The sequence below is a fragment of the Pinus tabuliformis genome, chromosome 8, assembly GCF_031772625.1.
Source record: "Pinus tabuliformis cultivar Carrire ecotype Pingquan chromosome 8, CPIR1, whole genome shotgun sequence".
NCBI lineage: Eukaryota > Viridiplantae > Streptophyta > Pinopsida > Pinales > Pinaceae > Pinus > Pinus tabuliformis.
Genome location: NC_142294.1, coordinates 318,046,086 through 318,063,609, shown reverse-complemented (window position 1 = coordinate 318,063,609; position 17,524 = coordinate 318,046,086). Strand labels below are relative to the sequence as shown.

At 33.7% G+C, this 17,524-nt stretch overlaps 1 pseudogene; it reads left to right on the top strand.

Moving 5' to 3' along the window:
* LOC149235413 (17.6 kDa class I heat shock protein 2-like) overlaps positions 1-7,321 on the top strand; it is a 28,881-nt pseudogene extending 21,560 nt beyond the window's left edge.
* Positions 7,322-17,524: the final 10,203 nt, after the last annotated feature.

Sequence of the window (17,524 nt, the reverse complement as noted above, 5' to 3'; positions counted from 1 at the left end):
GACCCACTTCTTAATGCCACTCGGCCTCTCTTCTTTCACTGTAATTCAGACCACTGAAACCCAAACACAGCTTTGCAAACAAAAAACACCCAAAATCTCTCATCTGTGTGGCACTTCCAAGCTCTGCTCACTCTCATTTGATGGTGTAAGGCTGAAGGGGATTGAGTCACTGAGCTTGGGGACCAAACATAAGTATCTATAGCCAAGCTTCCATCAAGCTTTTGTTGGCTATGTGTCAAGTGTTCCACAGAACATGGTAGAGAACTGCAGAGGGAGTAATGGACCACTCCAGGAGCTCCCAACAAGAATTTAATCAACAACAGTTGGTTTCCATAATTATTGGAAACGGAGGCAGATGGTGATCGAATCATCGACAGCTATTGTGGGAGCTAACATTCTCCCACTTGGTCCATACTTCCAATATTAATGTCTCATCTTCAAACCCATTGATAATCGGTATTAAGTAATAAATACATGAATCATGGCTATACGTCCTCTAATGACAAGTATTATCTTCCATGTATTACTATGTATTTATTTCTATTAAAATTTATGTGGCAAAAATTTCTTAATGAATAAATCCTATGTTTATTCTTGGTCCTACACAGATGAATTCCCTCAAAACAAATTAAGGTGCACATAAATATGAGGAAAACATCTCAATAATTAAGAATTTCATTAAAATAACATTGTCCATATAATGAGAAACTAAATAATGGAACCAAGTCCCATATTCATTACATGATCCTTGAATTTAACCGGTGGCATGCCCTTAGTCAAAGGATCAACGATCATCAACTCAGTGCTGACGTGCTCAATGACCACTCTCTTTTCTTTAACACATTCCCTTATAGCTAATTACTTAATGTCGATGTGTTTATTTCGACTCCCACTTTTGTTGTTTTTAGCCATAAAAACAACAGCTGAATTGTCGTAATACATTCTCAATGGCTTAGAGATAGAATCCATAATTCTAAGCCCAGAAATGAAACTCTTAAGCCATATACCATGTAAAGTAGCCTCAAAATAGGAAACAAACTCTACTTCCATAGTGGAAGTGGCAATCAAGGTCTACTTGGCACTCCTCCATGATACAACTCCATCGGCCATAATAAAAATGTATCCTGATGTTAATTTGCGTGAATCAACACATCCAACAAAGTCAGAACCTAAGTAGCCAATTAATTCCAGATTGTCCATCCGTCTATACATAAGCATGTAGGTTTTGGTTCCTTGAAGATACATCATTACTTTCTTTGTAGCTCTCCAGTGGTCTAAACCTCGATCACTCTGATATCGTCCCAACATTCCCACAACAAATGCAATGTCAGGTCTTGTGTAGACCTGAGCATACATTAGGCTTTCAATAGCAGAATCATATGGAATGTTCTTCATTTGTTCCCTTTCAAAATCATTCTTTGAGCATTGGTTCAAATTGAACCTATCACCCTTCACAATGGGAGCTACACTTGTCGAACAATCCTTCATCCGAAATCTCTCTAAATTTTTATTAATATAGGTTTCTTGAGACAGACCCAAGATGCCTCAGAATTTTTCTCTATGGATCTAAATGCCAATGACATAAGATGCTTCACCCATATCCTTCATATCGAAATTTTTAGAGAGGAATTGTTTCACATGCAGTAGACCCTTATCATTGCTTGCTAGCAAAATGTCATCCACATATAAAACAAGAAAACAGATTTTCCTCCCACTGACTTTCAGGTATATACATTGATCCATAATGTTTTCTACAAAACCAAATGAAGAAATTACATTATGGAATTTCAAATACCATTGGCGGGATGCTTGTTTTAAACTGTATAATGATTTCTTGAGCTTGCAAACCAATTACTCACCATCACTAGAGGGGAATCCTTCAGGTTGTCTCATGTAAACCTCGTCCTCTAGATCTCCATTGAGAAATGTAATTTTCACATCCATTTTTTGCAACTCCAAGTCAAAATGGGCTACTAATGCCATAATAATGAACAAGGAATCTTTCTTAGATACAGGAGAGAAAGTCTCTGTGTTGTTGATTCCTTCTTTCTGAGTGAATCACTTAACAATGAGTCTTGCCTTGTATCTCTCAATGTTTCCCAATGAGCCTTTCTTTGTCTTAAAGACCCATTTAAATCCAATGGCTTTTGCACCATTAGGCAACTCAACAAGATCCCAAACTTCGTTACTCTTTATAGAATTCATCTCTTCCTTCATGGAATCGTACCATAATTCTGATTCTTTGCAACTCATGGCTTGTGAAAATGACTCGGGATCATTTTCAGCTCCAATGTTGTAGTCAGGTTCTTGCAGATACACAACATAATCATCAGGAATTGTTGATCTCTTTGGTCTAATAGATCTTCTTAATGTTGTAATGTCATCTTCCTGAGAAGTATGTGGTTCAACTCATTGTTCAAAAGTTGTTGGCAACTCTTGAACTACCTGATCTACTAGAATGTTGTCAGCAGATTTTGGAACTTCAAAAATTGGTTGTTCAACACCAGTTTGTACTTGAGGGGTGTTGTGAACAATAACCAATCTATCACTTGAGGTGGAACGTTGAGATTCTAAATGATCCTTCTCAGAAACTATGTTCTTGGTTCGATCACTCCCACTGATCAAGTCATTTTCAAAAAACTTTGCATTTCTTGATTTGACAATCCTAGTGCTGTCAGATGGACAATAAAATGTGTAACCTTTAGACCTTTCAACATATCCAATGAAATACCCACTATGTTCCTTGGGTCCAGCTTCTTCTCTTGTGGATTATATATTCTCACTTTAGATGGGCATCCTAAAATGTGCATATGTCGCAAACTCGGTTTCCAACCTTTCCATAATTCAAATGGCATTTTAGGAACAGCTTTGGTTGGAACCCTGTTTAATATAAACACTACCTTCTTAAGTGCTTCGGTCCACAAGGATTTAGGAAGATTGGAGCTGCTAAGCATACTCCGCACCCTGTCCAATAATGTTTGGTTTCTTCTTTCTGCTACACCACTCTGGTTGGGTGAACCAGGCATGGTGTATTGGGAAACAATCCCATGCTCTTGAAGAAATTTTGCAAATGGTCGAGGTGCTTGTCCATCTTTTGTGTATCTACCATAATATTCTCCACTTCTATCTGATCTCACAATCTTAATTTTCTTGTCACATTGTTTCTCTACTTCAGCCTTAAAGATCTTAAAGGCATCTAATGCTTCATTTTTTTTATGAAGAATGTAGAGATACATATATCGTGAGTAATCATCTATAAAAGAGATGAAGTATCTCTAACCATGTGAGTCCATGTCTAGACTACATATATCAGTATGTATGATCTCTAATATGTCCAAACTCCTATTGGCACCTTTCTTTGACTTGTTGGTCTGCTTTCCCTTTATGCATTCCACACAAGTCTCAAAATCAGTAAAATCTAGAGTATTAAGTATCCCTTCATTTACTAATATTTTAATTCTTTCTATGGAGATATGACCTAATCTCCGATGCCATAATTTAGAGGAATTTTCATTAATAACACATCTTTTAGTGCCAGTGTGAACATGCATTGAATAATAAGTGACATTGTTTTGTAAATTAATGTAGTAAATACCATTAGACAAAATATCATTCCCAACACAATCAGATTTATAAAATAAACTGAAAGATATTTATGAAAAGTTGAAGGAATATCCAAAATCTACAAGTCTTGAAACTGAAATCAACTTTCTAGAAAAACTTGGAACATAAAAGGTATTTTCTAATTCTAAAACAAAGCCACTACTTAAAGTTAAATAGCATGTTCCTATAGCTTCCACATGCGAGCTCATCTTTTTTCCTGATAAGATGCTTTGCTCACTTCCCACTGGCTTCCTTAGGTTTTGCAAACCCTGCAAGGAATTTGAAATGTGAATTTTTGATCCAGAATAGATCCACCAGGTGTTAATATTGACATTAACCATATTAGATTCATAACAAACAAACAAAATTGGATTACCTTTGTCCACAATCCATTCCTGAAATTTGGCACATTCCTTCTTCATGTGTCCCTTCTTTTTACAGAAGAAACACTTGGAATCCTTCTTGATATCGGCTTGGGGAGGTACTTTACCTTTCCCTTTCTGATTGGCTTGAGATTTGCCCTTTCCACGTGTTGCCAGCATTGCACTTTCTCCTAGTTCCATCACCAGTCTCCCTTCCTCTTGAACACACATGGTCATGAGTTCATTAATTGACCATTTATCCTTATGTGTGTTGTATGAGATTTTGAAGGGTCTGTATTGGTGCAGAAGGGTGTTCAGGATGTAGTGCACCAGGAAAGACTCTGATATTTCAACCTCGAGTTTCTTCAATTGAGCCACAGTGTCCCTCATTTGCATGATGTGCTCGCGTACACCTTTCACACTAGTGAGCCTTAGGGATGAGAACTTCATGATTAGAGTGTTTGCTAGTGCCTTGTCTGAAGTGACGAATTGATCATCAATAGCTTTCAGCAAGTCTCGAACCTTTTCATGTTGATCAACGAAACCATGAATACAAGCTGAAATTTTAGTCTTAATGAACATCATGCTTAGGCAATTAGATCACTCCCATCATTCACAAAGCATGACGTCCGTTGCAGTGCTGGTATTAGTGAGTGCCGACGGTTCATCTTTCCTAATAGCATAATCTATGTCCATCCACCCCAAATGAAAGAGAACTTTCTCCTTCTAGACCTTATAGTTATCTCCCTTAAGTTTACTGATATCTCAACGAATATCAGTGAAATTTGCAGGTTGTACAAGTGCATAAAATTAAAGATCACATGCTTATGTTAAAATTGAGGCCTAAAAATGAAATTTCATGCTTTACCATTGTAAATCATGCTTTAAATTGAATCTAATGACATGAAAATTGTTTGTGGACTAAATTTTCAATTCAAGCAGATTCAATTATTCTTTATGATAGAATTTATCAAATTATTAACTTAATTCATAATCCTAAAGGGTATATTATGATTATAATTCGATATAAATTCTATCTTAGATTTGAACTTTATGATAAAACTATAAATTCATAATTCCTGTGGGTAAGTTATGAATATTGTATCCTAATTAATTACATAAATATAATAAAAATTCTTGTGGGATAAAATTTATTATATTTAGTATAATTAATTACAATTAATGTCGAAATATTCTTTATGTGATCCTAATTAATCATAATATATAATTTTATTTAATTAGAGATGATGTGGCTATTCTCTAATCAATTAAAAATTATATGGATCACTCAAACATTATTTATTTTATGCATAACTTGATATGTGAATAATTATAAATTGCATAAATAAAACTATTTAATATTCATGCATAACATCTAACGATGGGTCTCGTATGCTCATCAAAAATAGCATGTATTTAGAGCAGAAATAATCAATTCATGGAAATGAAATATGAGCATAATTAATAAATTTTCACAACAATTATACAAACTGCATATAATTAAACCAAATAAATATTATAAGCATAAAAATTGAGCGAAAATTAGACATTTTTCCAAATAAATGCCTTAATTCAAAAAATCCTCTAAATATGGCATTGAGCCAAACAAAGCATGTCTATAAACGGCAAGGTAGAGATAAAACTTCGCTCCGATACCAAATATTAGCTTAGTAATGATTTTATAATGCGGAATAAACACTTAAAAATCGAAAAAAAAAAAAACTTTAATACCCAAGAAATCATAACTTCAGCCATTGATGCTACTCACACTCCGTTAACCCTGTTTTAGATGTCAACAATTATGCTTGAGATTAAACAACCCTTCTGTGCACAAGTTCTGGTTAAACATTGAAAAATTCCGCTGAGTGAATAAATTTTGGAGATTAATTCATCCTCGCAAGAATGTTGTGTATGCGGCCTTGATGTGGGCAATGAAATTCAGAAATTCGATTTGATTTTCGTGATGAAACTTGGTGCTTTTAATAAGAAGTCGCTACAACCCACGAACCTTTCAAGGATTAGCCTCTTTGATCTATTTGGAGAATCTGGAGTCAGCTGGAAGAATGGCTCAAGAGAACCCACTCAATCTCTGTAAACAAGAGGCAATTTGACCCACTTCTTAATGCCACTCGGCCTCTCTTCTTTCACTGTAATTCAGGCCACTGAAACCCAAACACAACTTTGCAAACAAAAAACACCCAAAATCTCTCATCCATGTGGCACTTCTAAGCTTTTCTCACTCTCATTTGATGGTGTAAGGCTGAAGAGGATTGAGTCAGTGAGCTTTGGGACCAAACAGAAGTTTTTATAGACAAGCTTCCATCAAGCTTTTTGTTGGCTATGAGTCAAGTGTTCCATAGAACATGGTAGAGAACTGCGGAGGGAGTAATGGACCACTCTAAGAGCTCCCAACAAGAATTTAATTAACAAAAGTTGGTTTCCATAATTATTGGAAACGACGATAGATGGTGACTGAATCATCGACGACCGTTGTGGGATCTAACAAAACTATCTAGAAACTATTGGAATTACTCTTAGTTTTTATCAGGTATGATTCCCCATGACTCATTTATATCTCATATCTTCTTTGAGCGAACTGTTCAGGGATTATTTTATGTTTTTATCAAATATTAGTATCAAATCTACTCCTTCCAAACTCTATTTCTAGTAGGATTTGGTTTGCACTTCACTTTATTGTTGGCTATGATGATTTTAATAGCCTTGAACTAAGGGGAAGAGGGACCAAATCTATAGAAATGGAGGAATGAGCATGAGCTAGAGGGTTTGAGCCTATTGGATTTCTTCTTCAGACACAATAGACTATTCGACCCATTCGTGTTTGGGAGATTTATGGATGATTCTTTGGATTCCTTTCCACTATGGGGCTACAGTCCCTCTTCCGCTTCTCTAAGGATGCTCAAGTTATTGCCAACATAAATGCTGGCTAGCGGGAGAACTGTAACGTGCACGTTATTTAGGCTGACCTTCCTGGTAACTATTCATTACAAACCCTTGCTCCCTTAAATATTCAATTTCTCTTCATTATCTTTTGTGGTTTTGAGAATATGATTTTAAATGATTTCATTTTTGTTGTGTGAATGGCAAACAAAGGACATTGTGGAGATTACCATAGGGGATGGGTGGGTTTTGTAGATAAGTGAGTGATTCCACCTGGTTGAGATAGGTGTCGCATAGGTGAATGGTCATGGGTGGGATACTTGAGGAGGCCATGACTTCCTTCTAATGTTGTTGTTAAGAAGCTCAAGGAGGAGATGGAGAACATGGTTTTTACCATCACCATCTCAAAAAAGGCCTAAGAACAACCTGAGCTTAGGATTGTGGAGATTAAGGAATGAAAGTTCTACTATTTTATCAAAGTAGTCACTAATTGAATCCTAGGTTATTTTGTTATGAGTATTGTGGCATGCAGCACGAAAATGTCCCAAGGGTTTGGACATTAATCATTGTAAGTAGCTACTATGTATGTATGCAGTCGAGGAACTTGATTGATTAATGGCTGTAAATACATATTGAATGTAGGAGTTCGAGTGACTCACTTAATGTTTGCCTCGTAAATGATGACCATAATGATTAAGGTATAAATTTGTTAAATTGTTTTGGCATATTAATCAATATTACTTATTTGGTTGGAAAGAAATTAAATAACCTAATCCTATCTATTTCCCATAGAAAGGAAGGTATAGTTATGATAGTAGCCCAATTTGAAGTATAATTTCTCAAAGATAATATGTATCTCTTTTGGTTGTTGCAATTTTAGTGAGATTGTTCAACTTTTGGTTAGAATACTTAATACCAAATAACGACATACAATATCACCAAAACATACATATTCTAATTTTGGTAGAATGTTGGACAAAAATAATTATCCTTAACCACCAAAATACACACATACAATGTTTTATTTCTTGCAAAAAAATAAATGGAAAAATACGAAACTAGATGATATATTCCATGATGCTCTCCCGACTTTTGATTTTCGTACTAGAGTGTTGAGTTTTCTTTAAATTTTTTGTTAATAGAAATTAACAACTAGGATTGTATTATAGTAGTATTTTAAATATTAACAATTTCTTATAAGCATTTTAAATGTAATCGATTTCCTATGAGACAAGTTAATTTTCAATCAAAATTTTGCACCCGAAAGTATTTTAAATTTAATCAATTTTTCCAATATGTGTTCAAGATTATGTGAGATTAAGTTGCATGGTCATTTGTTTTGAAATAACTTTAATTATTAATTTGAGATGTATTTTTTGGTGATTATTTATTGATTGGATTTTAAGGTATTATTTTAAATCTACTTAATTAAGGGAAATTAAGTTGTATAGTGTATTGTTTTCTTTGCATATTGTATTGATTTGAGATGTATGTTTTTGGTGATTATTGATTGATTGGGTATTAAGTTATTATTTTAAATGTATTTAATTATGAGAAACTAAGATGCACAGTGGATTGTTTCCTTTTATATATTAGTTTGTTTTTATTGTATTTATAAATACAGGTTGGATGTTGTTTTCACACAATCAGACTGTTAAGAGAGAAATTTATTTTTTTGGATTGTTTTGACAATATGTAGTTGGCCCTTCTACCTTGTGCTCTTCACTCATTCCTATGTCCCCAAAGCAATAACATAACTATAGCTTCCTTTGGGTGAGAAAGATGAAAAATCGATTAAAGGCTAGCTAGGTGATAGTGCTAAGTCCTAAAGGAGAGCTTTAGCGCTACCATATGCTGGTACATATCACCTTTATGTATTCAAAAGCATCCATAGTGCATATAGTTAGTTTGATCTACAATTTTTTTCCAATTTAACAATCCTACCGGTGTACCATTGAACATTTTGGGAGAGATTGCTAGTTTATGATAGATGTATTATCTGTATCTCTCAATGTATAATTAATATGGTTGGAAGATCTTATTTTTAAAATGCATCGGAAGGTTATGCTTTATGTCAGGTTTTCAAGAAAAGAGGGCTCATGCGAAGGATTGGATTACAATAGAGTGCACTTCCTCATTATGATTTCTCAAGTGGGAAGAGTAACTTATGTATTAAAATATTTGTTTTATTAGTTGAAGAATGTCTAAAGAGAAGGCATGATTTCTCAAGCGGGAAATGTAAACTATGGAATAAAATTTTTCTTCTATTAGTTGCAGAGTATTATGAAGAGAAGGCATTGATATCATCACCAAGAGAAGAGGAGGATCAAACCAATTCAAGAGAAACATATTCGGAAGTTATAAACAACTTAAATGTGGATGATGGAGTTTGGAAGAGGTTGTCACAACCAGTGAATGACGATAGTCCTACCTGTAACTTCTCCATGCTCAATGAGTCTATAAGTCATCCCAAGGTTTTAAACCTATTATCTTCACTTCAAGAAATATTTGTGAGTTTTTTTGGGGAAACCTTTGTTAAATGTTTTTTCTCCATGCGTCTTTACACTTTATTGATATGTTTGATCTTGGGTTTGGCAGGTTGAGCATAATGAAACTTTATGCTCGCACCTTAAGGATGGTGACTTTCCTCATACTAAACATTGTCTAAGCCTTTTTGACTCAACAATGCTCAGTTCATATATACTTGGAGAGCATGCCCATTCATCTATGAAAGAAGTAGAAATAATAAGGCAACAACATCGAGATGGGCATATATTTGAGGAGAATAATTCTTTAGACAAATTTATTAGTAGTGATTTTCTTTACATATAAAAAGATCAAGATTATCTTCAATATGATTATTTTCTCCCTTGGTTGAACATACAAAACGATCAAAAAAACCCTAACAATTCCAATGGACAAGAAGAAACTGACCTCTTTCTATTGAGTAGCTTTGTTTCATAAGACAATAATTCAAAGAGTGTCCGGAAGCAACCACAACAACTCTTCTTTAACCATTTTCTTAGACAAAATTCAAACCCTAAAATCTTAGCATTCATGCTAACATAATCTTGTAAATGTTAGAACATTTATGACCAAAACTTGTTAAATTTAGTGTTCACTGTGAGGTGTAAATTATTGGCATAAGGTTAAAAATTTGGTGACTTTATTTGTATCAACATACATCAAAGTATGTTAGTAAGGTAGAAAATATAAACAAATATTTTCTAAATGCACTCAAAATTATATTCACATGAAAATAATAATACAATAAAAATACATGAGGCTATGTCTCGAGATAGCTAGTCTATCTTGGAGATACAATATCTTGGTTGAGTGAACATCTCAACCACACACCAATCTATGAAGCTAGCTAGTTGGAGAGAATCTCTCAACCAACTAGGGCTCAAAAAACTCCTAAATACTAGGAACAGACTCATTCTAGGATTGATGTGGACACTAAAGGCAAGTAGGAATTATATTTTCCAAGCCCCCCCTTTAATGACTACCTATCTTGATCTCAATCAACAAAGTCAAACTGTGATCCTCGTGTTTACAAATATGATAAAAAAGAGTATGCTAATGTCCATATAAAGGAACAACTATCTACCAGAATAAATGAGTACCAACCACTGCAACCGATAGTCTACTAGGACATCCTTCATGTAAATGGTGTAGTTAACCATTATCTGCATACCTATACCTATACCTGTAAATCCCCCTCCATCATCATCATCATCATCATCAGTTTTGTTGGATTGCCTATAACCATGCACTAGGTTTTATTGGCTTATCCTAAACCATGCCTAGGGTTTTTTCGATTGACCCTAAACCATGCCTACAGGAATCCCTGTCCAGTTCACTCTCACACGTGTTTCTGGCTTATTACTATGAACCTACACTATGCACTTACATACACTATCACTAGTGGTTTCTGGCTTACCACAAACCTATACTTACACAATGGAATTTGGTTTACCACAACCCTACATTTACAAAGTGGTTTTAATATTAACACGAACTTTATGGGGGGTACACATGCCTCATGAGGTTTACATTATACACTCCAACTCATGGAGCTACGAGGTACATACATTACAAAGACCACTACAAAACAACATTGATTTTCTTACAGTTAACATGTGTGATGCATAATACAACATACTAGTGAGTCTATCACACAAACATTCACTTTGTTTTCCATCATCCTTTAATCTCAAATGCAACTTTCTTCACTGTCATGTCTTTAATACATTTGATAGTCAATAATTCTTGCAAATAAATTAGTCTATTATTAAAACGGCGAATTCCAACATAGACTCAAACTACCGAGAGTAAATGTCACAACAATACAACATCCAATTCTTATTTACATTAATGACATGAAATTTAAAAAAAATTAATAAAATAAAAATGCAAAGTACTACGTCCCTTCAACAACTCCATTTCGAGGTAAGCCATTAAGCCCTTATGAGGTTCCTTCAATATTCAGTTCCAGTAACACTATGCTTAACAACGCAACATAGCAGGCTCCTTCATGCAACACTATGCTTAGCACCTCAACCTAGAAGTATTGGAAATCTTGTGCTAGGTTGTATGAAATCACCTTAAACGTAATCGTACAATTCAACATTCAACACTCTATTCATTGGTGGATATATCCTTTAGAACAAATATCCATTATGTTTGCAGAAATGAATTCAAACATACGTTGCTTGCTAGCAACAACCAGGTATCATTGCTAGCAGAATACATCACTTAGATGTAATGACCATCTCTTCGTTAACGCCAATCTATCAGATGACACCTTATCCTTCTTCTCATCTGTAGGTGGCTCCTATACATTCTTTATTATGCCAGATATAAGACAGACTTGACCCATATTGCATCGAGCAAATTCAAATAATAATGTTTCACACCTCACCACATGCACAACAATGCCTTCTCATCGGGCTTAGGCACACTAAATCAAAGTCATGTTTGGGGTGTAGCCTCGTCTTCATCATTGTCAATCACAAAATAAGGATTGTGCCCAAGCGGATTGAACTTGCAAGTAGTTATGGTGATCAAAGTGTAAACTATAATGTGAGTGAAATAAATATAATATACCACCACAATATAATACTTCTTGAACAGAGACAACTTCATCAGATTCACCGCTGCTTTTCCATCAATATGTGCATCTTGACGTAGATTATTTGTAGACCATACAATGGGAGACAAGACCACACAAAAACAGATCACGTCAACTAATAGAAACAACTGCTTCCAGGCATGCCAGTCCTTGGCATATAGGCCGGTCTCATTGATCGCCAGAATTGCAATGTTGGGTAAAACTTACAAGGGAATGACAACCATGAGAAATTTCTTCTTCTTTCCTTGCAAATAGGTCTTCAAGTCTCGATGTTTTCAACATTTATCAACACAACTAGTGTGCTTATGCTCAACATATCTCAACGCAAAACCTTCATTATCGATACGGTCTGGAACGACACCTCTACCTCAGGTCCGCGGTTGTCAATGGCTCTCTCGTGACCATAGTCTTTCTAGATGATTGGCATTCACAACGCGGCGTTGGATAACAGTAAATTCACGCTTCTCACGTATCCTTTTCAGAGATATTGATTCATACAATAATGAAAATCTTCTGCAATAATTAAGCGTAGTAATATAGGTCCACGGGCTCCAAAAATTCATTCACATGCACTACACAGGCAAACAAATGGCACTGACATCCCAACTCGCACTCCTTATTAAAAGGATGGATAGACAACACGACAACACGATGCTTATAGAAAATTTATTTTGCAAATAAAAATATATGCTCTCTTGTTTCCCTCGATCTAAGAGGAGCCAATGCCGAGGATCGATAAGAATAAATATATTAGGCTATGTCTCGAGATAGCTAGTATATTTTGGATATATAATTTTTTGGTTGAGTGAATATTTCAACCACACACCAATTTAAGAAGTTAATTAGTTAGAAAGAATCTCTCAACCAAGTAGGCCTAAACAAACTCCCAAATACTAGGAATAAACTCATTCTGGAATTGATGAACACACCAAAGAAAGGTAAGAACTATATTTTCCAAGTTATAAATATAATAGATAGAGTATAGAACGAATGAAAATGTTTGTATTGTATGTTTGATTAAGATGAATAAGATCTTCCATAGATGATATGTTTTTAAAATTACTTGCTTTAGTTTCACCTTCCACATAACAAAGAAAAAATGGCTTTCATATATTCATGCCAGTGTTGTAATTATATGCGTGTATGCTATGCATGTAGGGGAATGGGTTTCATATATTCATGCCAGTTTTGTAATTATATGCATGTATGCTATGCATGTAGGGAGATAGATTAAACATTTGTCGTTGAAATATTTTCAGTGCCTATAAAGAGTCTAGGAACAACTCTCTAAAGCATGTAGAGAGATAGATTAAACATTTGTCGTTGAAATATTTTCAGTGCCTATAAAGAGTGTAGGAACAACTCTCTTAAATTCCCATGTGGTGTTTGTTCAATTAATTTCATATCATTTTTTGTTCATTTTGGTTGTGTTGATGAATGCTTTGTTCACTTTCACAATTGCTAATATTTCCTTGGCTAGGCCAAGAACTTTGGTATTGTGTCTAGTTTATAGCCTAAACAAAGTTATGCTACAAATTTGAAGTCAAAAAAAAGAAAAACATTGCAAAAAAGGATAATATTTATGTATGGAAAAGAAAAACTTATATACAAAAATACAATGTTTAACATAGTAGTAAAACCAAAATTATTAAATTTGTAAAGCTAGATCAACAAAACCAACTATGATTAAATTTTGTACTAATATATTTATACACAAGATGGAAAAACATTAAAAGGTCATTCATTGAGTGCATTAAAAATAATGCTTACATATGATGATAACAATCTTGGTAGATTAGGGAAAATTTTAAGAACCCCCCCTAAATTTACATGTATAATAAATAGGCAAATCTCCATGGTATATAGGAAAAATGGAAGGCGATTTTATCAATAATATGATATGTATATATAATTTTTGGGGAATCTCTCACCAGGCATGGCGAATATTTTACTCAATTATAAAATCTTGTGTTTATTGAATACACAAATGAAATCATTGCATTTCTTTAAAATATCTTTTGAAATCAAAATTACCGAAATTACATATCGATAACCTAGTGGGTGTAGGATAAAATTCACCCGCACCATTAACAGAAAGCATGAGAAAAAACCTAATACTATATATAAAACCAAGAAAAATTCAAATTCATCACTTCTAGGGACCTCATAACCACCCTGCCAATACACCAGTATGTTCCTGTTTGCAATTAGAAAAATTACCCAAATTATAATCTGTTTACTCCAGAATATGTTGGAAAGTTATAGAAGGATGACTAGTGCAATCAATCCATTCCTTTTAGCCCTGGATTTGTTTCAGTTTAAAACAAAAGTATACAAATATACTTGTCCAATGTCTATGCTTTAACCATTCACCTTAAGATGTTTTTACAATATAATTTCCTAAGTCTATTTAATATCTTCATTATCATAAAAACCAACCTATATCCATCTTAACTCCACATCTACCACTCTTAGGGGGATGAAATCTATTTATCCCTCTGAGCACTTGGTAGACCCAGAATTAAGATGGATCTAAGATGATCGAATTTCCCCTTTAAATAGTCTATGCTCACATGAATACCATGGTATTACCATGGGTCAATACCATGCGTTATCATAAACCTGGAGCTTAAAAGTTACTATTAGTAATTTATAAAAATTAATAAAATTAATAGTTGATTTTTATTTTATTTTTTATTTTAACCAACCTAGAATGTTTAACATACATTAACTTACAACATCCAATTTTACTCTTGATCAGATCAAATATTTTTCACTCTATGCTAGTTTGCATATCACGATATTTGATACCTCTCGGGGGTTAGTAGATCCAGAGTAAAGATGGATCTATGCTGGTTTAATTGCCCCATTTAAATAGGCTACATTCTAGGTGAATACCATGGGTCAATACGATGTGCCATTTTGGTGAATACCGTGGGTCAATACCATGTGCCATTTTTATTTTTATTAATACTAATATTAGGGTTAATAATGTTTTTTTGCATGGTATTAATAACAATCTAGTCCATGATATTTTTCCCATAGTATTTTTCCCATAGGTTTCACCTAAATATAACACATTTTTTGAGTGTTCGTAAATATAAGGTGACTTATGGAGTAAATATAAAAAAATGTTTTATTTGTTTACCATACCTCTCGTTTATTTATATTTTTATTAATTTACCATACCTCTTTTACAAATATGGTATTTGGCCCATAGGATTAGTTAAATAAAACCTCTTTCTTGAGCCTTCATAAATAGAACGAGGGTTATGGACTAAATATAAAAAGAGGTTTTATTTATTTACCATGCCTCTAGTTTATTTATATTTTTATTTATTTACCATACCTTTTGAGTAAGTATAAAAATACGTTTTATTTATTTACCATACCTCCACTTTACTTATATTTTTATTTGTTTACACCCTTGCATGTATATAAGGTGACTTATGCAGTAAATATAAAAAATGTTTGATTTATTTACCATACCTTTCATTTATTTATATTTTTATTAATTTACCATACCTCTTTTATAAATATGGTATTTGGGCCTTTGGCCCATAGGATTCACTTAAATAAAACCTATTCTTGAAAATGGGTGAATGGAAGGTTGTAACTCCTATTTTCAAGGGCTAAATTTACCTTTTTTACCCTCTCCCTTAAAATAAGGTGGGCTATTTGAGGTGATTTGTAAAAATGTACTATGATAGAAAATATTCGCCCACTAAAAATTTAAAACCCCTTAATTTCGCCAAAGGGCGAACATTCGCCCCTAAAATTTTCTATGTGGCAGATCAAAGTTTTCACAAGGAACATCTCAACGAATATCCTTGTTTCCTAGATTGTATTGCTCAAATGCCAATAGTCATAAAGATCAAAATATATCATACTTGTTGTAATAAACTCAAAAGCCTTGTCCAGAGACTAGTATGCTATGCAAGAAATGTCAATATGAGTATCGACAAAATTGTAGCAGTTCAAAATTATCTGTGAATGAAATATATGATACATATGATAGAAAGAAACATTATTGACCTTTGTCTATGATGCTATTTAAAAGAAGCACTGTAGACCAAAGTATGTAAGTCACAAATATTTAAATGGAGAAACTAAATACACAAATGAACAATAAAACTATGTCATACCGCTTTACATTGCAGTTGAGGGATCCACTTTTCCTTTCGTCGGCTTTTATTTGTAATCACAATCTTTGAAAATAATTTCATAATTGTTTCTTCTTAATTAAAATAATTAATATTATGGATTAATTTAAGATCAATTATTTTAAGATAATACAAATGTAGTCGGGCTCCTAGAAATTATGGAATGACTCGGAAAGGGGAGGACCCATATCCATTATCACTTCTAAGCTTATAATCATGAAACATGACATGCATGATAACCATCATATATATAATATATGCATGCATCATTTAAAATGTGCCAATCATGGAATTTACATTCCAAAATAAGAGTGCATATGTATAATCAACTTTAAAATATGACTATCTATGTGTCCATCACCAAACCCGAAATTCTATAGTGATGAAATATGTGCACCTCAAAATACATATAAACCAAAATATCAATGTCCCAAATATCTATAAACAATATCAAAATTTATATGCAGAAGCTACTCAGTTGTTCTTGGAATCTACCAAGATTCATTCCATTGAAAAGATGTATCACTTTACATCTATTTCCTACTACTCTTTAGTATTATTTGAATTAGAGACCATGGATTCAGTGACTGGCTTTGAAATTGCGTCTTAGCAAGCATTTTTTATATGGATAGGTTTATTAGATCTACCATACATAGAGCCAAAGTGGGTGGATTGGCCAGCTAGAATATTAGCAAAGCTATCAACTCGAGGATTTAGGGAGTGGACATGGTCATCTCTTGTGGAGAAAATCGTAATTTTTTAATGCAAATTAGGATCAGGTCCTTCAAAGAGTGAGGAACATGCATGGGTGGAAGATGAATGAGAATGAATAGAAATAGGATGAGAAAACTTAGCATCATTTCCCCATCCTCTATTATCGAACTTAGTTTCATTAATAATAGGATTCCAACCATCATTGAAATTTCCAACATTGTTATTAGGTTTAGGTCATGAAATTTCCTATATGCTTGGATGAGGTCTCATAGATGGATTTGCACTATTTTAATATATAAGAGGAACATGGGAAACGTTAGGAGACCATAATTTGAGGTGTCCTATAGTGGCTAGTTGGTGGAATTCATCAAAATCAATGTTAAAATGGAATAATGAATTCGACAAAACCCTTCACTCAAGGAACCATAATCCTTTTTGTTTTCCCTCTTTCTTATCTCAAATTTTCTCTAACCTTTTTATTTTATACTTTTTCACTAGCCATATGGAGGGCACACTAAAATAGAGGTTTCTCTTTGGAAATCTTCTTCTATTACATTTTCTTATAAAAATAAATTTATTCAATAATGTCAAGATTCTTTGAAATGATTATCATAGTTTCATTATTTGAGTAGGTTTCTGAGAGGTTATGA